Source organism: Colius striatus, chromosome 1 (assembly GCF_028858725.1).
Source record: "Colius striatus isolate bColStr4 chromosome 1, bColStr4.1.hap1, whole genome shotgun sequence".
Classification (NCBI taxonomy): domain Eukaryota; kingdom Metazoa; phylum Chordata; class Aves; order Coliiformes; family Coliidae; genus Colius; species Colius striatus.
The window spans coordinates 201,259,807-201,283,681 of record NC_084759.1 but is presented as its reverse complement, the minus strand read 5'-3'; the positions used below and the strand labels follow the sequence as shown (position 1 = coordinate 201,283,681).

Sequence of the window (23,875 nt, the reverse complement as noted above, 5' to 3'; positions counted from 1 at the left end):
ATACACATAATATTTACTTAAAACATTCCTGGAGCCTCCTTTGGTGTTATTAGTCTGTCAGGAAAATCTGCAAACATGCACTTATCAAAAACTCACTACAAAACATTAGGCAGTTAGCAAAGTCAAATATAGAGGGGTGGATGCCATAGCAGAGCACAGTTAATGGCTGAGCTGTGACTTAACTTACATCCAAGTGCAAACATAATTAGCTTAGAAAAAGTCTTGAACCAAACATAGGAGGTGTAGCCTGCTTGAAACACAAAGATGAACCTGAATCCTGTCCTACTACTTCGATCTCCTGAAGTAAAACTGTAGGAGATTGAAGTCCAGAGATGAATCCAGGTTAAAAGGTATAATGAACTAGCTTAGTGTATCTTCCAGGCTGTATTCCTCTGTGTTTTGTTCTGCCTCAGGTATCTCATCCATCTGTCCCTGAAAATCTACTCTTATAGGTCTAGAATTAGAATTAATAGTAGTGTACACATTCCACATTTTCCTTACCACTTTCTGTTTTATGATAGGATCTTAGAGCTGCTGGTTCATGTTAGGTCCAGCAAGTTTTTCCTGAGCTGATTCAGTAAAAACAGTAAGCAGGCTGTATTTGAGCTCATGTGATTTGGCTAGCACCAGCTATGACATGGTGACAGCTGAAATAAGGAGCCAGTAGACTGGCAGCAGGAACCCAAGTAACAGCAAGCAGCATTGCTATGGTTAAACCGAGATTCCTGTCATTGGTGCACCTGGGCATGTGTCTAGGAGTGGGCACTCAGGTTGATGTCATGCTCTGCCAGCCTGGAAGAAGGCAAACGAGCTGGTGTTGAGGGTATAAGCATCTGGGTGTGTATCCCTGACTGACATGTTTAACCTAATGAGCTACAAATGCAGGAAACAGAATTAAACCTGTAGCTTTCACTGTCTCATCCCAGCATGTGACCAGCTGTGACCAACTCGTTATAACAGGCTGTTTCCTTTTAGAGGTATTATTTATAGTGTTATCTTTTAGGGGAAGGTGTGAAACTGGTGTATTTGGCTGGATAGCAATGTCAGTGTTTGTCTACTGCAGGGTAGAGGGGATGTTTCTAATCAAGCTGGGGCTGAATGGACTTTCCAAGAGGAGAGAGGTGAGATTTCTAAACAACTTAAAGGATTTGGTTCAGAACAGTTGTTAATCAGTCATTAAAAAGCGATTGCAAATGCCATTACTTTCTGTCCATCTCTAGTGTTTCTCAAGCATGCCCCCAAAAGCTCAACACCATTCTGCAGGTTTAGCAGTAATTGGAATGCAACAAATTGTACCTGCAAAGCACAGATGTTGAAAGCTGAAAAATCTGAAGGTGCCGTATGTTTCCTGTAATTGAAAGCAGGTGCCCTGAAGGAAGCAGAGATTCTGTTTCACTTTATGAAGTATCTAGTTGGCAGAGCAGGCAAAAAATACCCTTTAAGCTTCATTCACTAGGACTGGGTAAAACAGATTAAAGCTGTTGTTTTATGATAGCTCTAAGGGGCTTCAACAGGGGATTGAGGTCCTATTGTGTTGGGTACCATAGACAAAAGGAATTAAGTCACAGAGTTTGGAGTGCTGAATAAATTGAACTGCATGTGTTTTAAAGGATGGGATGAGGGGAAAAACCATGATAACCCTCCTTTATGCAGCACTGAAAACCAGGTCTGGTGCCTCCAGCAGCTTGGGTCTGTTCCACTCTGCCTTGGGATGAATACTGCATCCCAGATCTGCATCTCCCAGTTGTCTCACTTCTCAATACTTCTAGTGTTGCTTCAGTATATGATCAGTGTGGTAGGCCACCAATGTATCTTTTGTCTTGTCATTGTATACAAAGAATCCAATCCTAAAAAGGAAAATAAGCAATGAATATTTATGCTTTGGAGGATGACTTTTTGGGAAATGATCTGCAATGTGAAGCCTGCAGGATAATGAATGGGAGAGAAGTGCCTGATGTGTCCTAGCTGCAGCTTCACCTCCAGATTTCACAGGGCTATAGGGAGGGCTTTTTTTGGTGTGTCTGTATCTCAGTTTACTTATGGATAGTGGTAAAAGCCCTGAGGGTCCTCTGAGAATTATTGAATTGGTGTTTGGGGTTTGGTATTTTTTGTGGTTTGAGATACTTCTAAGACAGGTAAGAGCCAAATGTTATTACCCTACAGGATTTATCTGAATTGCATTCAAGCTGAGCATAGCTTGTGGGTATAGATGTATTTGATTTTTTTGTATTTGATACTTGAAAATAGAAAACCAAAATAACAGAAAGGCACCCCAAAACACCAAAACTTAGTAATGCTTCCAGCCAGCCTTGTAGTTTTGCAGGTTTGAGCAAGCCAGGACTATTTCCTCTTCCATTCTGTGTTTCTGCAGCTATAGCAAGCGTATGAAGAGGAAACAACTTTGATCAAAATATTTTTCAGCTTTTTCTCTAAAGAAACAAAACAGCTAGTGCCTTGCACAGTGTCGTTGTACAGTTATTTCATCTCCCCCAAAATAGTTTTGCTGAGTTTTGAAAGTGCTGACTGACCTGTGTGCACCAGGATCAAAGCTCTTGCTCCAAGTCTTCAACTGCCCTTTAAAGACCCTGCAGCACTTTCACAACACTCTCTTTTTCTTTGGATTGCCCCCAGTTTGTTTTTTCCTTCTTCAGTAGTAGGCAGGCCTTTTCTAAGAGTTTTTCTTCTTTAGCCTATCGAACGACCTGAAAGAAAGAAGAAATATCTTTTGTCACATTTGTGACAGAAATCATAGATTTTGTTGGGAAAATTTAGAATTATGTTCACTACCTTACACTAGTGGCCAAGGATAGGAAAATATGCATTCCAAACAAGCGGAAGAAAGACCTGATTTTCAGTAAGTAGTCAGATTTTCATTCTTTTTTTTACAGTCTTAATTAATTGACTTACAATGGGATCTCAACTCCAGCCACAAATTAAAAAAAAATAGGAATTTAATGACTATCCCCATAATTTGTCTCTGTATAGCTTCCTATACATGAAAGGTCACTGTCAGTCAGACCGTACCGTTTGGCATGAAGATGAATATAGAAGCTAAAGAGGATTTAAAAAATACATGATCTGGCGTTTGAAACTGCAGTCTGGGAGTTGAGTCCTGCTTTTATTCCTTTATCTACTAGTGACCTAGCACTTTGTCTCTTACGGGGTGTGTTTACAGATTTAATAATATTTTTATCTAAATATATGGCAGTGAAGAAAATCCTGCAGACACTGGGTCATATTTTAGTTAGGTGGAAGAAGTGGCTGGGTGATGCTGCCACTCTCGCTAGAGGCATGTTTGTGTGGCAAGTACATGAAATAGGGTTAATGCTCTCCACACTTCACAGAACCTGAAAGAGTCCGTTTACCTAAAAATCCTTGACAGGACTGTTTGGTTTCCTTGTCTCTTATTATTGACTATAGAAAGAAGAGAAAGTGGCTAGGTTACTAATGCAGTACTTACTGGGGCTTCTGTAGCTCTGTGAAATCAGTCTGAGCTTTAGTGCTGTATGTTTCACAGAGGAATCACAATCGTTACTAATTCTGTGTTCAAAATGCCAGGAGAAAGTAGGCAAAGTTAAAAGACAAGATGGTATTCTGATCAGTGTGTTGTTTGTTTCAACAAACTCCAATATATAGCCTGAAAGTATAGTATTTCCACATACAGTTATGTATGTGGAAATATACAATATGAAAATATAGCAGAGGAAAATAAATTGACACTAGTTGCCTTATGAGCCATATTTCTTCATGCAGTAATATTTTTAGGTGTTATTGTTAGTTATCTTTGCAAAGCAGTTAAATATTTCCAGTCAGTCTTGAAAATATCCATTTTAATGGACACAGCAAAGGTGAGGGACCTTTTTTTATGATTTGACTACTTGCAAGCTCTGTGCATAGTCCCTATGCATCTGCCTATTTGCTACTCTTTGGCTTTAGCTGCTTACTTTTGTTAATTGCATTAGCTTTTCAGTTGAAGATATATGTGTCTTTAGTAGGCAGCAGCAGCAGCCAACCAGCCTGCAGAATCAACCACTGGTTGTTCTTACAAACATTATAACAAATTACAAATTTCTGAACTTCACAGCTTTCTGTGAAATGAAGCCTGTCTGAATAAGCCACATCTTTGTGTCATCCATTTGTCTTTCTCTGGAATGACACATAACTCCCTTCTGACATATATGCATCTTTTACGCTTCCAGTGCCACGTCTTACATTTTTCTTGCCAACTATGGGGCCCTATCATACAATTTGAATTGTAGTGAAAGTTTTAAGATACTCTCAATCTTTGTAACTATCACAGTGATTAGATTTTGGGAAAATCCTATAGAAGATATAAAAAAAGTATTTCTTTTTTACTCTATTGACTTGTATAGTTTGGAGACGGTAAGCTTGAGCTGTTCACTGATGGTTCTTGGACTTCAGAAGGGCATGATTAAAGAGATAATCTCGTGGTGTCTGACCATCTTTTCTGATTTTTAAGATGCTTAAAATGTGGAGATAAACCTTTGGAATCAAACTGGCCAACAGCTACAAGTTAGTAGCTTTTGTCTCGGGTTGTTTGTAATTTAGTCTCAGTCTCTCAAATTGAGGGAGAAGTGGTTCCAAACTACGCTTCTAGCATTCAGTTATGGGGTTTTTCTTTCACTTTCATCCCTTTGGATATGATGGCTTTTGGTTGCCACTTCTTATTTTTGTAAAGTATTACTAAATTGTCCTACTGCTTGTAGTAATAGGATCACGTGATAGCTCAGGTTGGAAATTCCCTCAGGAGATCACCAGTCTCCTGATTAGAGCTGGGTCAGCTGTGAGGTCACACCAGGTTGCTCATGTCTTGATACAGTTGGGTCTTTGAAACCTCCCAGGATGGAGATTGCATAGTTGTTTTGGGCAACCTCTTCCAATGGTTTCCTGTTCTCATGGCGGAAATATTGTTTCCTTCTGTCCAGTAAGAAACTCTTATACGTGTTGCTTGCTGTTGAAACCATTATCTCATGCAAGGGGCCCAGTCTTGTTCAGCCTGAGGAGGAGAAGGCTTCAGAGGAACCTTCACATACTTATGGGAGGCTATTGAGAAGACAAGGACAAGCTCTTAAACGGGGAGATATTCCTTTACTATTTTACCCATGAAGGTTAATTTGGAGTTGTTGACTCTTTGAGAAGACTTTGGAAGCAAGTGTTTTAAGGATATCGTGTCTGCTGGTTGGCCATGGGTGTGAATTTAAGGGATTCTGGCTGTCCTGTTAGTCTTTGACTTGAGGAATTGAGAGTGCATAGCATGACATCTTGCCTGTCTCATGCCTTAAGTGGCATACCATAGCTTTAGCCTTTTAGATATCCATACTTCATTGGCAATCTGCTAATAGATACAGTAAGACTTGTTCTGCGCCATGTTCCCTAAACAGGTATAATAGGTTTTCGCCCTCGATTACCAACACTTAACTTATGCAAAAAAGAACGGTTGTCTCAGTTTTTGCATATGTCTGAATTTTCTCTCCAATAGCTGTCTCATGTTAATTTACTGCCTGAAGTTATACAAATTACAGCTACAAATGGTTAACACTTAAGGAAATGGGGAAATTGTTGTTCAGACAGTGCCTATCAGTCTGGGTAACAAGTATACAAAAACTTGTTTCATTGTAAGGCAGAGCAGCACCCAACGGCAAAGAATTGCATCAATGTTCTCTAGCTATTTAATAACATGTTTTCTTTTTTTTTAAAGTCTGCCAATAAATACACATCTACTTGAGCTGATTTTTTTTTTTTAAACCATTTGGACTATGCTGTTGATTCCTTGTTTATCTCCAGGTTTATGCATTTTTTCCATAATGTTAAGAGAGTAAAAAAAAAAGCGGATTAAGAGTCAGAGATGTGTCTCTAATTTGTATTTCTATGTCGTACACAACCCAGTTCTCCCAACATAGCAAATATTCTTAGATACTAGCTGCAGACATAAATGAAACAAACTTCTGCTGCATTTTATTTCTGATCAGACGAAAAACAAGTGCATGTACTTACTTAATAAAAAGAAGATCATTTCCAGTCCTTTGAAAGGCCTTGCTACATTTCTTCCTTTGGGGTGTTTGTTACTATTGCTAATGCTACATGCAGTGGCTCTAAAGCATACTTGCAGATTTCACAAAAGCAGAGACAAGAAAACATTTGTCTTCTGAATTTAGAGAGTCATAAAAGCAAGGAGTGGGGAATAAAAAATGGGAGGATTTGAGTTTTTATAGTAAATTATTTTCCAGGAGAGAGACAGGGGGCTTCTGTTCCTTGAGCAGTGCTTAGCAGCTAGACTATGATGTGTTTTAACTTATAGCTAAGAAAGAGGATTAAATCTTTTGTTTTAAAAAACCTATTTAAGCTTCAGCACTAGCTATGTAAAAGCATATGAAGAGCTTTAAATAACCAACCTAAGTGTCAACCTAACCTTAGTAGCATGACTTCTACAGTAGCCCATACAAAATATATAAGTGCAAATAAACAAAATAGTAGTGTTTCCCTTTAGGCACTCTCAGATGTTTTCAAAGTGTAACATAGTGACTTTCAAACCTGAAGTTGCACCTACATGTTGTCTTAAAACACTTTGATTGGATTTCTTTTCCAGCAGGGAAGAATTTGGTGGGTCCTTACAGGTCATCACATACTGTGCTATTTTGAGAGGGAAGAGCTAGGCATATTTGCATGACATCAATGCTGCTACATTATTATACCCTCTTGTATATTAATAGTACTAAGCTATTAGCCTCATCCCACACATTCTGTGTTTATGCCAGCATAGTGAATCAGAAAACCATCTGTCTAGGAGGTAGAAATGGAGGGGGGGGTTATTATGAATGTGTAAACATGAAAACTCTACACCTTCTGATTTGAACTCATACCAGAGAGCAAAGGAGAGACCTGTGAATGTCTGCAGTTGGGAGCTTGCCCTTCTGCCGATCCTATGAAAAGGTTGGAAGGGATAAGGTGTCTGTCCACATCAGTGGATCAGTGAGGAAGAAAACTGGCAGAGCAGCTGCTTCCTCCAAGAATAAAGCTACAGACATTGTGACACTCAGATACACATACTGTTATTTCATTAGCATTCATGAAGTAGTTTGTCATTAATGTAGGTCAGTGTTGCAGTGCTTGAACTTAATTTAGTGCAGGGAATATTTCAGGTAACATTGGTCCTTCATGGTTTTAAAATTTTTGAAACAATTGAATTTTGTCCATCCAGGATGAATGGTGTCTTTTAAGCATGGCAACTCCTGATTGGTGTTCAGCTCACAGGCATTGATGAAGAGATGTGATATAGGAAAAAGAATGCTTAATATAATTGAGGAGCTGCTCTTGAACATCTTTACATTCAAAGAAGTGCAGCTACCTAAACTTCCCAGAACATATTGAGCTTTTAGCAAATAATAAGCTCAGAGGCCACAGTGACTGCCTGTTGATACTACAGAGATTTCTGGCAGATGACACCTCCATGGGAAACCAGGAATGTCAGTGCATGAAAGCAATAATAGCATCTTGAGAGAGGTATGTTACAACGACATCTTCAGACAGATTTGGAAGTAAAATACAGCTCATGTGTTTCTTAAGAAAGTTATTTTATGCCACAATTACTGGAGGTTTCAAAATCTTGTTTTGGAATGTACTTACGATAAAAATGGGTCCTCCAGGGTTGGCTGTACAGACTTTCAGGAAAAGCCCATTGCTTTCTCACTCAGTTCTGCCCAGAGTTTAGATTACTATAAGTAAGATGGACACATAATTACTTTCCTTATTTATTCCCCTCTGACTTAATGGTTTTAAGATTTTCTTTTTTTAAATTGCATTACATACCAAAATAGAAAGTTCATTAGAAACCTGGAAGATAAAGAATCTTACAGCCAGTGAAGATGCTTTACGAAAGGCAGAGGTGTAAGTATTTAGCAACATCACAGCCTTGTTCCACATTTGCAATTAATACACGTCTGTGTTTGCATTTGTTATAGGACTCTTGACAGCACCAACATAACAAGAAAAACGAACAACCTGAGTAATAAATCTCTGGAGGCATTCAGCAAGTGCCATAGGGCTCATTAATCTTGATTATTCCCCATAATAGATAACTTCACAAATCATCTATTCTCCCCAATCATGCACATAAGGATAATGTATATATAATAGCCTCCCGTACTGTAAAACCCCAAATAGAATTTCATTTTTTAAATATAAGTCTTGACAAATGCAAGACAAATATTTATAGAAAAAGGATGGGTATGAATAACAATGAACTGGACTGAAAAAAAAATGGGGCAGACTGTTGTGAAAAGAAAGTGACATCTTTTCTGGGTTTTGGGACTGTCACGTCCCTCATCTGCTACCACCCCACTCCCACCCCCTGCCATGATGTCTCTATTTGAATCAAGGAATTCATTTATTTATAGCCTGAAGTGGATGGGATTTTCTTCCTGAAGAGTTTAGACCAGGAAGATAAAGGAGTCTGCAGCTGCAGCCTTCATGCATACTCTTTAAGGAATGTAGACAGGGGGAAATAGGAACAGCTGAGAAATAGCCTGAATTCGAAACAATTTAGTATTTATAATTTATAGTACAGATTTCTTCTTTTTCTTGTACTCTTCCCAAAACTTTCCTTTGAAGAACAACAAAATTATGAAAGAAAAACATACTTCTGCTCTGATGTGGTCATTACCTGTTTATCAGATTTCCTCAACTACAACTTAAATATGCCAGTGAAGCATATGAGATCTGTGAAAAACATCATATTTAGAGTATGATTCTGTATGATCCTCTTGGCAAGAAGAGAGGTGCTGTAGTGCTAGTAATCAATAATGGACTGCAGGCTGTGCTTCAACTCAAAAATACCACAGTTCTCTTGATTGTGCAAAGAAAAGAAAATATAGGAGACATATTAACTTTAAAAAAGAATTAGTCTTCTGGTTTTAATGCAATCTATATTAAAAAGGGTAGGCAAGAGGAGTGAGGAGGTAAATAAAAGAACTTTTTTTTTCTGTAAAAGTAGACCGGTACCTTTTAGATCTTTGTAATTGTAGTGACCTTAACCCAATACTTAAGAGTAAGTTCTACTAATTGAAGTTTCAGAAGTGTAAAGCTGTGTTCACAGCTGAGCCTTTCTCTTATACACTATAAAGCATGAGGTTAGATTGCACTCATCTTTGCCTGCATCCCCATTTTACAACCTTTCTTCTCCCTCCCTCTATGTGTCCAAATGCTCTAAAAACCCCAGCATTTGGTTCTGTCACCTGGGGCACAAAAATGGCAGTTTTGTGTGTGTGGAAAGGATTTAAGGAGTGACAACTGAACAGCTTTGGGGAGGGTTTCCTCTTCTTGTTCACTATCTACATGCTTTGTAACAACTACTCAAGATTTTCCCTAAAATGTAATAGGAAAGAGAACAACATGATGTTTATATCCATTTATTTTTCCAAATTCTGCTGTGTACATCACTTGCTTCTTTAATTCTATTGCATTTGAATGAAATACATATCTGAAAATACTATCTACTATATTCTAAGCTTGCATTGCCTGTTGTGTCTGTGTTCCTAAATATATACACATTAACCATATCCAATGACAAAATACCTTTTGGTACAGCAGTGAGGAATGAGTCTCACCTCCTAGAAGTCTTAAAATGGGGGAAAAAAAAGTGCACCATTTTATAAGTTTTGACACAGGATCTTGTAGATTTGTCTATTCTGTTTAGACCCATTTTACTTCAGACCTCTGCAAAGAACTCTCTAAGGCAGTGTCATAGAGTAGTGCATTTTTTGTTGAATTTTTCTTTGATATCAGCAGAGTGTGGTAGTTTGAAGCACAGTTTTGGAATCAGGACCAATAAGTTGTACTCTTAGCTGTCTGAGAAAAGTTCAATTAATTCCCTTAATCTCTCCTGGCCTCAGTTACTCCCTGTATAAAATTGTATTGATAGTCTTCCACCATCTGTGTAAATGGAATTATTTCAAGTTGCTACTCTTAATGGAAGAATGAATTTACTTGTTCTTAAAGAAATACATTATATAAACATCAAAGAACTGTTTATTCTTAGTCTGCTATAAAGTGTTCCTGTGAATGCACTTGGTGATCTGATTGCCACATGATATAATTCCATCAGTGTTAATATGTGCAGTAGAACTAAGTATAGTGACTGGCATTGGCCATAATTTTCTATTCTAACCGAAAATTAGCCTGTCAATGGATATCAAGACACGTACAGTCACTCAGAATCATCCTCCTTGCACTGCTCTGCATGGCTGCTTCCTCCAAGGACCCAGGAGTCAGTGCTGGAGAGCACCTTGAGTTTTGCAGTTCAGATTGTGATTCAACTGGTTACTTCCTGTTTTTCGTGCTTGTATCCATCTTTAGATGACACCACTTGCAATCACCTGCAGCAATGGGAGTATCCTCATCTTTTGTTGGGGGAAATAATCAAAATGTAGAGGTTGTTTTTTTTAGAATTTAATGCAAAAAGTCATCTAATCAGGTAATGATTGACACTAGTTGACATCCAACAGAAGGACGTTGAGCAAGTGAAAACATAATATGTTCTTAAATGGATTAGCATGTATTTTAATATTTTACTCGCTTGTTGATTTTTCTACCTCTAGCTAGTTTCAGCTCAGCCTCATGAACTTGGTTACTTATCTGGCACTTCTCTCTTTAATAAACTGCAGAGTAGCAACAATATCCACTTTTGGCATTTACCCAGTGCAGCAAGTTACAGGTTAATGCTACTTTTCAAATATGTGTTTTATTAGAAGGAAGCTGGAAGAAGAGGAGGACAGGTAAGGAAGAGCCTTTCTGCACTGGGGTGTTAACATGCAGTTAACCTGTAGACATCCCCAGAGTGCCAGTGGTCTCTGTCACTTCACCTGTAGATGCTCTCCAAGTGTGGATGCTGCTTCTGGAAGTATGGAAGAGTACAGCAACATACAAGAAGACCAACACAATAGAGTAGAAGGTGGCTCTGCTGTAACTTGCCCCTCATCTGTGTTGCAAGTGCATAATCACAAAGTGGGTTTTTAGTAACTCTTGACAAAATAAGTCCTGAAGGACAACTTTGGTCTTGCTTGAACAGTCTGACTCTGGTACTCTTGTCTTTTTTGCATCTTGAAAAGGTATTAGGTTTTTTTTTTTTTTCCCTGTTTTTTTTTTTTTATGCTGCTATAGTGGTACAACTGGGCATACCGACCCTTCTGGTTTAAACTGGGGTTATTGGGCTTAAACTGGCAAAGAATAGAGTTAAGCAAGGCCAGAACGTGAATATCTGGACACCTTTGCAACTCTAACTGATGATGGAGAGAGAGAAGCCAGCACTGTATTAAGACATTTAGTGTTTTAAGTATGCAAAGGGTTACAATGAGAAACTAGTCCCCTTCCAGGGCTTGATAACATGGCACTATAAGTACAAGTAAATAAGTAGCCAGGTCGGTGCTGGAGGAGTTGTTCCATCTTCCAGGATAACATCTAGTATTTTGAAGAGGCAGCACTTAACAATCCTTGCAGTGGTATCTCCTTTTACCTGAAAAAGCTTCTCTAGAAGCACTTCTACCAACATTCCCCTACTTACTTCCCTGAGATCAAGTGACCAAAAAGCTATTCCAGTCTAAACAAAAAAATACATTAACTGTTTTATTTTTTTAAGTTGTTTGAAAAATGGACAAGTGAAAGGAACTCTAAGTGACATCCAGATTAAAAAACCATCGCTCTGAGTACATGAAAGAGAAGTTGTAGCTGTGATAGACTACCAGTGCTCACATCTTTGGAGCTTAAAAGATGAGAAACACATGTTTAAAGTCAGATGCCCAATTGAGAAATAAATTCATACGGACTCTCAATATCTAGACTAGATCCTGTGTTACAGGAAAAAAAAGTTTATGTAATGCTGTTTCCTTTATAAATAGAGACTAATTTTCTCAAAAAGACTCTTAATACTGAGCAAACAAGTAAGTTTAGTACTAAAAACATTCTTAGTGCTTCATTGCCTTGGGTTTACAATATCATTTGCACGTCAAATTATATTTCATCTTTTGATTTAGTAATGCCAGAAAAATAGATCTAATTCTGTATCTCATGATACTCTTAAAGATGGAAGATTGCTTTCCATGGAGTGTAAAACTCAATTTGTAGTCATGTGTATAAAACATGACTTTATGGCAGATTAGCTTGCTGTAGATTTAGTTCTCTCTGACAGTGAACTGAAAAATATTAGCATTTCACTGAACACAATATTAATGGCAAGATGAGGGTATTATTGTAACGCAGAAAGTAGAATGGGATTTTTGAAAGTAGAACCAATAAGCAGAAGAAAATGTATTTAGAGATTTGCAAGGAGTTTAGGTAGAGTTGGTTTAACTTTTTTCTCTTTTCCTCCTGTTGCTTTGTGGTTGTTATTTTTTTTTTTTTTTCATTTTTCCCTCCTCTCAGTGAGTCATTTTAAGAAACAAAGTATATTTACAGTTCTCAGACAGATCTCCCAGTGTTTTTAAAGAAAAGAAGTTACAGTTACTGGAAGATGCCTTTGGTCTGTCTATGGTTCAAGTGACTGTAGTAAATTTGATTTTTTTTTTTTTATTTAAAAGCTTTAAGGTTTGGGCTTTTTTTAATTTGTAAATGTCTTGCTCAGCAGTTTGCTCTTTCTGGTGGAAGGGGAAGACATAAGCAGATGATCATAATGATTGCTTTTCATAATTTCTAATGCTATGGTGTCAGCTTCCTGTAGCAGGTGAATGTTTCTTCCTCAGTGTGATGAGGCTGTCCCTTGGTGTGCTGACTACTTGTCTTAGAAATGGTCCCAACCTAATTAATGTACTAGTAAAACCATTACATCCATGTGTTGCACTGAGAGCTTTAGTGGAAGAGACGTAAAAAAGAAATTGGAAAGGGAACCAAGTAAATGCTATAATTAAATGGCGATCAAGAGGAAAATGTTTTGTGGAGAGTGCTTCATGCTATTCTGTATCCTGCACTTGAATTTTTGCAGCCTATCTTATATGTATCTGCAAGACTGATCTAACATGTTTTTACAGAGTCTGCTTTTATAATATGACTGATAATAATGCAATTCTTTATGTGTAACTCAAAGTTAACATAGTCAAGATAGAAATGATATATGAGGGTGGAGAAAGCACTGCGATAATTTAGCTGCAGTTGTAGAAAGGTTCCCCATGCTTCTGTTTTAACTGAATACTCTTTATTTATTAATTGTGTTTTAATTCTACAGAAAGTCAAATAATGATATGTGAAAACAGCATAATTATACTTTGATATTTCTGCAAAAGTAATAACTGAATTCAGTCTGGTTTTAATCTTTCAAGCTATTCATTGTACCTATCCCTTATTCCTGTAGTTATCTTTTTTCTCATTCAGTTCTCTTTAACAGGCAGGCCTACCTGTTTTCATGGGTCAAACACAAGCTCTGCTTTCTTTTAAAACAGTTTTCAATTTAATTACTATTCTTTTGTTTCTGTTAAGGAAAGCATTTAAGATTGCATATGATGTGTTTAATTGTCCCATTCTTTACAGAATGTTTTCCACATATTACAAAGGTTGAAAATTATGACAATGTGGTTGTTCTTAATTATGCATGCTTATATTAATTAATATTTTCACTATTTTTTCTTTCCTTTTTAGCTACAGTTTATACTGCGTAGGACCCAATCCTAAATATATGCATGTAATTAGTCTTTTTCCTCAGAAGATTTGGTTTTGTTGCTTTCTGCAATTTCCACAGGACTCTTTTGCAATTTATACTCCGTGACATACAAGGCACACTTGCTGCAGAATGAAGGCTGATGTACAGTTAGAATACGATGTTGTGGCATGGAAGGGGAAACTAGTTGCATTCCCCTGATGTTGACTGGCTTAACCAGTTAGTTGGGAAGAGCAGATGGGTATTTACAGACGCAAGGACCAGCATGGATAACAGAGCACTCTCAGGAAGCAGAGATGCTTCTTTCCTGATCAGAATTACCACAATTAGCACATTGGCAGTGATACTTGAGCTGCCCCTCAGAAACCCACTGCTGTGGTGGTAGTCTCAGATGAACAAAGTGGAGGTGCATCAGGCTAGAGGGGAAGACAATAGATGTGCATAACTTGTTTCCCAAGCCATCCTGCTGTGATGCTTACTTTACAGATGATCATAAAAGATATTTCTAGTCTATAAAAGATGGACTATGGTGTTCTTTAATTTCATGGTGGTCTCCTTGCCTTTGGTGGTAGTGTAGGAAGTTAAGTGGGTTTATTCTCAGAGTTGCAGTCTATCTCAACTAAGAATTTGGCCCTAAAATTTTGTCTTTAAAATATTTATTTCTTTGCCAAGCAGTAACAGACTTTTGTTTGCCATTACAAGGAGGCAGAATTTTGAGGAGGCAGTGGGGCCTGTCTAGTGTCACTTGTACTGTCTGTGTGTCCCCCCTGTCCCAGGCAGAGATGGGGAGTGTACACAGCTTTTCTTCCTGAAAACTTCAAAAATGAAAGAAACCTGTTGTACAGCGTGGCATCCACAGTTGAGCGCACAGCCCACGCAACACATCACTCGGGTTTGCAATGCTCTCATGTCCATCACAGGCCTGTGGTTGCTTTCCAGCCCTGTGACCCAAATGCAGCCGATTATCATCACAGCCTTCAAAACCAGCATCTTCCCTGACTGGGGCTCATGGCCTCCATCCTACTGAAGCAGCGCTGTCTGCATTTCTAGAAGAAACAGGGCTAAAAAAAGATGGGATCCCAAGGAAGTGGAAATTTAATGACTTGATTTAGCTTTGATGGGACCATAGTTATATGAGTTTTTAACCCCTTCAATAAAAGTATTTACTGAAACGTTGACATCTATTTTAACTTGAACAAGCCAGGACAAATACTGAGGGTTTCCTGTGGTTTATCTGGCTCACTGTCATGTGCTAAAACTGTAACAGCCAAGCCCACCCTAGGGCCGTGAGTAGGTAGATATTCTTCAAAAATACATCTTGCTCCATTGCGATAGCAATGTCTTTATGCCTCAGCTTTTAGAAAATCCTCTGTCACTAAATATACTGCTCTGTGCTGCATAGTTTACAAAAAGATGCCCAGAAAAGATGTCTTAGTTTGTGGGCTGTGCTCTGTGGTACAGGAAAAGAATATCAGAGATGGTTTGTCTGCCTGCCCAGAGCAAGGAAACTACCCTTAGCCACACAGTTCTATTAATAACAGCTTAGATGTTGTTGCTGCGTGGTGCAACTTAAATGTCATTACTGTGTAGCACAACAGAAGTTTTTTTCTTTGCATGCAAGGATCAAATTTTTCACACAGAAATATTTAGAAATATATGCACGTATGCATTTTTAAGTGCTCTCAAGATGCCTGACACAAGCACCTTTTGTCCTAACAGTTAATGAAATTTTGACAGTTTTGTTAAGCACCTACAGAGATCCCTTGAGGCTTTAAAGGTTATTTGTAGGAACTGCAAGAGGCATTCCAAATACTTATAATAAAACCCCAAACTTGGGCTTTAAATAGTTAATGAAGGTACATAATTTACCTAAACAGTGTTTTTACAGATCTTTGCAAATATGACATTAATTAAGGAAAGGAACTAAAGCTGAAGTGCCACAGAATGTTAATCCTCAACATAAGTAATTAGCTGTGGATGAGAATTTTAAAAAATGTTTCCAGTTTATATCATTTTGTTTTGGAAGAAACACAAATGTGTGGGTTGAATTACTAAAAAAACAAATGAGCCCTGGGGGGGGGGGAAAAAAAGTGAAACCAGTAACAATTCTTAAGAGTTAAATGGATGTATCTGTGTGTTACTGCAATGAGTCTTTGTGGATCTGACTTTGTGTTCGAAGATAAACCCAAGATAACCCTGAGACATCCCCAGCCCTTTTACTCTCTCATTCATTCCACACCAAGAGAAGGAGATTCATCAGCCCAGTGGCTTGCAGAGGATAATAGAGGGTAACATTGCATCCATGTCTTCACAAATGGCCAATGAGACCAGGTAGTGCAGTCAGCTACTCGGTCATTAATTTGATTGTGTTTTTAACAAACTAGTAAAGGCAGCTCTTTGAATCTCTCCCTCCTGCATGCCCTGATAATTGTTTTGTTTATCTGCACAATTTTACTCGCTGCAGTGGGCAGTGGAAGGGCTGTCTGTATTGTTTGTCTTCTGAAATTGTTAAATGAAATGACTCAGAAGATCCAGGAAATTAATTTTTGTAGTCTAGATATATGGCAAAAGAAAGCTTTGAAGTGGGGATGTCAGTGTAGCCACTCAGAAATTCATGAATCAGCCTTTGCAACATTTTCAGCAGCTTAACAAGTGTGAATTTTTAAAAATAGTTGCATCCTTTTTAGTTACCTATTGATATCTGAACCTTAACGATTCATGTCACTCCCAGCTTTATTCAACAGGCTTTTGTATGAAAATGAAAGCCAAGATACCCATATAAATAGGACTTGAAGAATCAGAGCTTTTAAAATAAAGCATAGCATTATTATTAGACTCATATTAAAGTTGTGATAATAGCCAGTGTTTCCTTTTATATAATATTTTTTTTTTCTGGGGTGATTAATTTAACAGCTACTATTGAAATAGCCATAAACAATTTAATAAACCTAAAAAAAGTAAAACTTCAGATGCTTTTTTATTATGCATTCAAATAGGATTCTCAGCCTCTTGAGTCCTGCTCTGCATCCTTGAATGCTGCTAAATGGTGCCATTAAAACAGTAATGCTAGGAGACCATTCTCATTTATGGGTGTTGTAAAAGAGGGGCAAGACACTGGTTTGGATTCAGTTTGGGATATATGTTTCTGCATTAAATACTAAAGAAAGTAAAGAATAAACAATACTGTCTCGGGATACCAAAAGGTTCACTTCATCCTGTTGACATGTGTTAATACTGGCTCTGAGTTTCCTATATTAAGCTTGAATGTGTGTTGCCCAGTGGTAAAAAAGCATTTTTCTATCTAGAGGACAGTTAGAATTGTGGCTAAAGAATGGGTTTGTCGTGCTGAAATATCATTCATTTTCTATTGGTTTCTTAGTGAGTTTTGCTACTTGATAATGTTTAAAGGAAAAAGTTAATCTTTTTTTTTTATTGCATTGTTACGAAGAAAGTTTTTCAAGGTATTTGAAAAAAAAACAACTATATTTTGTGTAAACTCTGGAAATTCAGGCCTTAAAGACATTACATTAGTTGAATGGTGTTCATATTTTGAGCTCATTTTTGAGAACTATTTACAAGTTATTTACTCAAGATGCATGACAGCTAGGTGAAACATGAGCCTGTGGCTTTCTGCCAGGTGAAAAAAGGTGAAGCTATGAGCCCTTGATTTCTTGGTTGTTTGAGTATACAGATAGCTGTGTGTCATTCAGAGGTATAGTCAAGAGTCATTGTTGCAGTTGTAGAGATATGGGGCCTAAATTTGTGAAGAGAGTTCTTTGGGGCCTAAGGGCAGAGATTACTGATGAAGAGCAAGTGGGCGATGTTACAAACTGCTTCTGCCTCCAAGAAGTTGGCTTGCAATTCCTTTCTGACACCTATAGTGTTGCTTTACATTTTTCAGGGAGTTTCTGCTTCAGTGATGCAGCTGGAAAAGAATTTGTAATCGGTGAGTGCAATAGAACCATTGCCTTTCTACTTCTGAATAAGAAGATCAGGAGGTACTGAGTTTTTCATCCATTTGGTTGAGAAAGTGGATTTTCAGAGAAGGCTGCAGAACACTATTTGTGTATCTGATAGACCCCTTCTTGGCTTGTGAAATTTATTCTTCTGCATAGTGACAGGCTGATTAGGAGCAATTTTCTAGAGAGGAAATAAAGCTACCTACAGTAGATGGAGTAGAGAAAAATATTAGGCTTTTGCATGAATGTCCTCATATCAGTGGTTGTGCTCCAATAATTAAATTCTGACAAATAGATGAACAAACAATCTCCAGGGGTAATGAGGCTCAGTCAATGAACCACAAGAGTTCACAAGTGCTAACAATAAGAGAAAATACAATTTAAACCCCTGCATATGTGTTACTCAAAAAGCAAGTTAAGAACTAATTAAAGGGATTTCTGTTTTCCTTTAGAAGTGTATTTATAGAGTATATTCTCCACATTCCAGGACTCTTAGATATGAGAGTAGATTTTTAAACTTATTTACTTTAAAAAAGGTATTTGATAAATTCAGTGACCCTCCCCCTTGACCAAAAGTTAACACCAGCATTGTGGGCTTCCTTTCAACAAGCTTGAAAACCTGTAACCATAGAAGCAAAATCCCTCAAATGCAATGTGTTCACCCTTTGCTTAGGGTGCATGAAATGCAGGCTCATGAAAATGTGGTTGTAGAAATTGAATACAGTTCCTTCCAACCGGCTTGGTGATAGCATATTTCACAGGCCAAAATGTAAGTATCTTTTCTGCTCTTCAGGAAAAATTATAGCATATGCCATCACCTTAACTGTGCAATGAAGTAACTCAAATTGATCATATCTGTATAAAAGTGCTTTGTGTCATGTGATATAAATATCTAGACCTTTGTAATGTCCTTTTTCTGATCACCGATGAGAGACCTGTCCTTGCCACTGTCAGAAATGAATTTTTTCCTTTTAAAGTATTGTTTCTTAGTTCTTAAAAATATTTTTTTTCCAGCAGAAAAAAAAAAGATTGGCAAAACAACCATTTCGTATAAGTACAGATGGGATGCTGACAGTAAACAGAATATCAACTGTCCCTTTTGCTGCTGCTGTTCAACTGAGAGAGTTAATCTCATCAATAATGACAGTCACGTTAGACTACAAAATATCAATAAAACTTTCCTTTCTTTCCCTGGTTCACTGCAATCCACTCCTGTTTAGTGACCTGCCATATACTACTTGGTATCTAATTTTAATGCATGTGTTACTTTTTCGTTTAAAATTGTGCTTTTAGGGATGAGATGAAATATCTTGATGAACATGGTCCACTAGTTAGACACAAATTATCTTTTCCTCACTCTTCCTCATTGGATCGCATATTTGAACTCTAGTCAATCAGTGTTCCCGTTGACTGCTGTAAACAATGGAGATTACCAGTGGCTGGTGCTTTCAACTCCCCAAAGCAATGGATATAGGACCTTTTTGAGAGATTTGCTAATGCCTCCGTAGCTACATAGAAGTCACGGTGGTTTGGCATGGACAAGCTGATAGTGTAGTACCGAGTCTATGGTAACCCTCAATCACTGACAAAGAATATGCTCCCCATTTATGGAACCTACAGTTACAATGTGTGCCTTTTTAAAATTTATTTCTCTTTATGGCAGAGCCTACTATAATGGCTACCAAGGTCTTGAGGGCAGCAAGGAAAAGTCTTAATGGCTCAAAAAACCTAGGATCTGAACTGAAGCTGGTTTGCAAAGTGTTGAATGTGGTTCTGATGCCCTAGTCCACAAAAAAAAGTTGGATCTGGGGTTTAGTCTCATACTTAGTCTCTCTTTATCAACAGGAAGAGTACATGGAATTTGTACTATAAAGCACTAGGGTAAAGAAGGGCTTTAGTCTTTTTTTTCTCATCTAGAGCTCTGGCAAAATTAAATGTCTGTCTTCCTTGGGTGAAAGAGAGAAAAGTTTCAGTAAGTCCTCTTGAAGGTGGCAGCCACGTTGCCTTTAACACCATGGGAGCTTTTGTATACTTCTCGTGATTGGTGTGGCACTGTCTTTGGCAGAAACAATGGACCAAAGGACAATATAACCAATACATTGATGTTTCCACTACTGACATCTAAAGATGTGCAACAGGATAGAAAAGAAAATGTAAGAGTTTCCTTTTCAAATCAGATGAGTTTTCCTGCTCTCCATATTAAGGGTTTTTTTAGGGGAAGGGAAAAAAAAAAACAGACTAATTTTTATAACTAATCCATTTACACATTTAATTTTTGCTATTTATGTAGTACTAGCTGATAAGATGGCCTGTTACTGATGTATACCACTGATGTTGACCATTGATGAGGCTGTATTTTATATCTAGAATACAGTGCTGTCCCTAATCTTATGTTTAAATCTTGTGTCTCTATCATAGGATACGAATACAGAGAAAGGAAAGAGACTGAATTGGTAAGGCAGAGAGATTTCAGAACTGCAGAACACGTTTTAAGAATCTAGTGTTCATCGATCCAGTCATTTAAAATTTCATTTTACCTTAAGGCTTTCTGCAGCATGGAACATTGCCATAAAATGAATTTTTATATATAATTGGTAATAATGACCTAAAATGTGACAAATTTAATTAGTGCATTTTAATAAAATCTTACATTTTAAAGGAGTGAGGTTGAGTAACTTGTAAACATGGCAGTAGATATCTTTGGAATAAACTATAGTTGCATGAAGGTCATAATTCAGCCGTATAAAAATTGTTCTTTAGTTTTAATAATGCTAGTTGCTATTGTGATGCTATTCACACCAGAATCTCAGAACCTTTATTAAATGTTAAGTAAGCCTCAAAAATTCCCTTATGCAGTTCTGTAGTCATTTTTCAGAATCTTCTGTCATGCCACAGGGAAGTGAAGTAATTTTCCTTCTAAAAGAGACAGAAATAGAACAAAGATTTCCCCAATTGGTGACCCAACCCCTTCACTGACTGTCTTTGTGGCTGTGAGTTCAAACTTATTGTCTTTAGAATATAGTGAGTTAGAATATTAAAAAATATACAAATACAGAGTATACAAATATACAAACAATGAATATACAAAGTCTTTTCAGTTTCTTCTGAACTGTTTGCCATCTAGGGATTATATTATCTGGTGCAGAGTATAGTTATGAGTGGATATGTCATGTTTTGCAGAGTGCTTTTTTCCCCTCTATTTTTATATTTCCTTTTTACTCTGCCTCTTTTTCTGCCCTACAGAATTCAAGTTCTGTATGTTTTGTCCTCTTGACCTATGTACAAGGATGCTGTGGAATTAGTATTTTAATTTTGCAAAATTAAAGAAAGTATTTTCATGACTTCTGCCTCCTGTGAAGGAAACGCCTTAATTTTATACCTTTTACCTCCCATTGGGGAAAGCAAGCCTGATAGCGTACTATTTGTATATTGTAATGCTACATATTCACTTTTTGACAGCTAGAGGAAAATTCCAACTGTAACTGAGAGGTTATTTATGTACAAACAGGCGCCTCTGTCCCACCCGTCTGTGCATGCAGGCCCGTGGGCATGCACTCTTTCACCCTCCACACCTCCCACTGCATTCTTCTCTTGAAGAGCTCTCTATATCTGAGAAATTAAGCCTCATTACATATCCAGCTACAGTCAATCCTGTTATCATTAAACTCTTGTAGTGGGATGCCTAAACGAACTCACTTATGCATCGCATGCTGTTTTCCCGGAGTTAAGCAGTCCCCATTTGTGTGGTTTGTTTTCTGTGGTAGAGCCGTAGCCAAGAAAGAGAAACTTCCCTCCCACAGCACAAGAACAAAGCATTATTTCCTCTTTGCCTGAAATTATTTTTCTTGAGATAGTCCTACAGGGACCAAAGCCATTTTGCCATTACCCCTTAGTGCTACTTTATGTGGGATTTATAATGAAATTGCTTTGACAATTTGGATAATGACGGAGCAACGCAATAATTGATGAAACATTTTGGGGTAGAACAATTTCCCCTGGGAGACATCGCTTTTGTATTAAAATTGTAGTTCTAACGTCATACACTGAAACTTTAAATAATAATAATTAAAAAATAAATAGTTTTTGACTGCATTACTTAGTGTCTCTCACAGATTTTAGCTTCTGATAGTTCTAAAAGCAGGATTGCCAAGAGCTCTGGATGAGCAAAACCCACGTATTATCTCTGATATACGAATAATCAAGGAATTGCCTTGCTTGTGTAAGTTCCAAGATGGACATTTATAACATGAGTAATGTTTTCTGTAATTTTCACTAAGACAAGTAAATGATCTCAGTGAGGCAGCTTTATGCTCTGTTAACAGAAAGGGAGAGAGTTTTATTGTGATTTTTAATAATTTCCCTCAAATTCTTATTTTAAAACTTATTTCCTAAGATAGTAATTCTGTTTTACAACATCTAGATTTTTTTTTTATTGTCCATCTAATGCTTTTTTATTTAAAGATCTCAGAACATTTAACTTCAGTTAGTTTATTAATGAGTAGTCTCACAGAGCACTTAATGTAGATCAGAGAATTACATTTACTACTTCTGGAATATGGTTTCATTCCTTTGCAGATCCAGAGGACCTAATGAAAGTAGGTCATCCTTCATATCTCCAATTTGCAAAGAGGAAAAGTGAAATTCAGAGAGCAGGACTTCCTCAGCCAAGACCATAAAGCAAGCCAGGAACCTGATCCATATATGCTATATACATTAAACCCTCTTGGAGTACTTGGGTTTGTTTATCAGAACAGTCAATCTCTTTCAATTAAAAACATAAGACTGTTTGCATGGATGGATTGTTGTCATGCTAGTTTCCAACATTTAAATTCTTTCAGGTAAAGTAATCAGATCAATTGCTAACAAAACCTCTTCTGAGAAAAAAATTTTTACAGCTGAGCTGTGAATTCCTGGAGGGGGAAACTGAATCCTTGAAAGCACAGCTCCACAACCTCAGAGAACTTCTCCAGAGTGCTGCATTGAGTAGATTTATTTACTAATCAGAGTAGTTTTATTGTGAATGCTTTACAAAACCTGAACTTCAGCTGTAGCTCTTGACACTTGTAAAAGAGATGTTGAGTTAAAACATGTGATGTTACACTAAACAGATATGTTAAAAATTGTACTTAAAGGTTAATATAATAAAAGTGTAGTTCATGTGAGAGTGATAGAAATATTGATCATAAAAAAATAAGTAGTGGCACAGAAATTCAGCTGAAAAGGGGGGAAAAAAACCTGGTTGATATATGAAGAATTTGAGTTGTGACACTAAGATCAATGGCTGTATTTTCACCCAGTGAAGCATGAGAGCTTCAGATAAGGGCAGTTAGTCTGTGAAATACTGACTGACATACCCTTTTACTGTTGGCATTTGGTATCCCAAATATTGATCTTGCCTGTCACTGCCAACAAAGTATACCGAGGCTGTATTTATGTTCCAATAATGTTGTATTCAGGGTTTTATGAATGATTTCTAAAAGCTCAGGGTGTTTAAGGAGTTAATGCTAACATCTGCCATCCTTTATTTGATTGCATCTTTTATATTGCTACAAGCCATTATAATCTTCTGCAAATCGGTCAGAAAACAGATAACATGCTATAATCTGCACAGATTCTTTAAATCTGAAGATTTCCCATTCCTCTGCTGAGAAATGCAGTACTGTAAACAACAATTATGTAGCACAGTCATTCTTTCACTGTGTATGGTGGGAACACTGTTCCCGAGTGTACAGAAGGTAATAACTAAACTGGTTAAAGAATAAATCTTTAGGATGAAGGCCATTATTTCTTCTGTCAATTTGGTGGAGCTAGAAGAGTTAAGTTCAGAGTTTTAGAAATAGTAGTGATACTATAGCAAAAGATGTTTACTGAGAGCCATACATCAAAAAGATTTGACATTTTATTTTCCGTTACCTTTTTCTGCTGTCTCAAATTGAAAGTTGTGTGTGAACGTGATATTTTGGTTCTGCTTTTATGAAATTAACAGTTTGATTTTGAGTCAGAAAAACTGAGAGAATGATGTGCTTGGTTGGCAAATGTGGTGGCTTTCAACTTTGCTTCAGCCCCTGTGTTTGGACCAAGGGTTAAACTCTTGCTTCATTGCAGTAAGGAGCTTTTGCATAATGAGTTAGCCATTGGCTGCTTCAAAGAGACGGAAGAACTTCTGTCCAGAAGAGTAGTTCAATCCAAATCAGACCATCTTTCTGCCTTTCTCAGAGCATCATCCACAGAGTTGTAATTTCTGGTTCATTTTTCTCAT

At 37.4% G+C, this 23,875-nt stretch overlaps 1 protein-coding gene across 8 annotated transcripts in view; it reads left to right on the top strand.

Annotated features, from left to right (window-relative positions):
- CELF2 (CUGBP Elav-like family member 2) overlaps window positions 1–23,875 on the top strand; it is a 370,482-nt gene that overhangs the window by 178,547 nt on the left and 168,060 nt on the right. Inside the window, exon 1 of one of the 8 annotated variants that reach the window (XM_062020152.1) lies at window positions 17,593–17,603. The exons of the other annotated variants lie outside the window; for them this stretch is intronic. The gene's annotated coding sequence lies outside the window, so the exon portion shown is untranslated. Of the gene's footprint in view, window positions 1–17,592; window positions 17,604–23,875 lie in introns of those variants that run through there. 8 annotated transcript variants of the gene reach the window in all.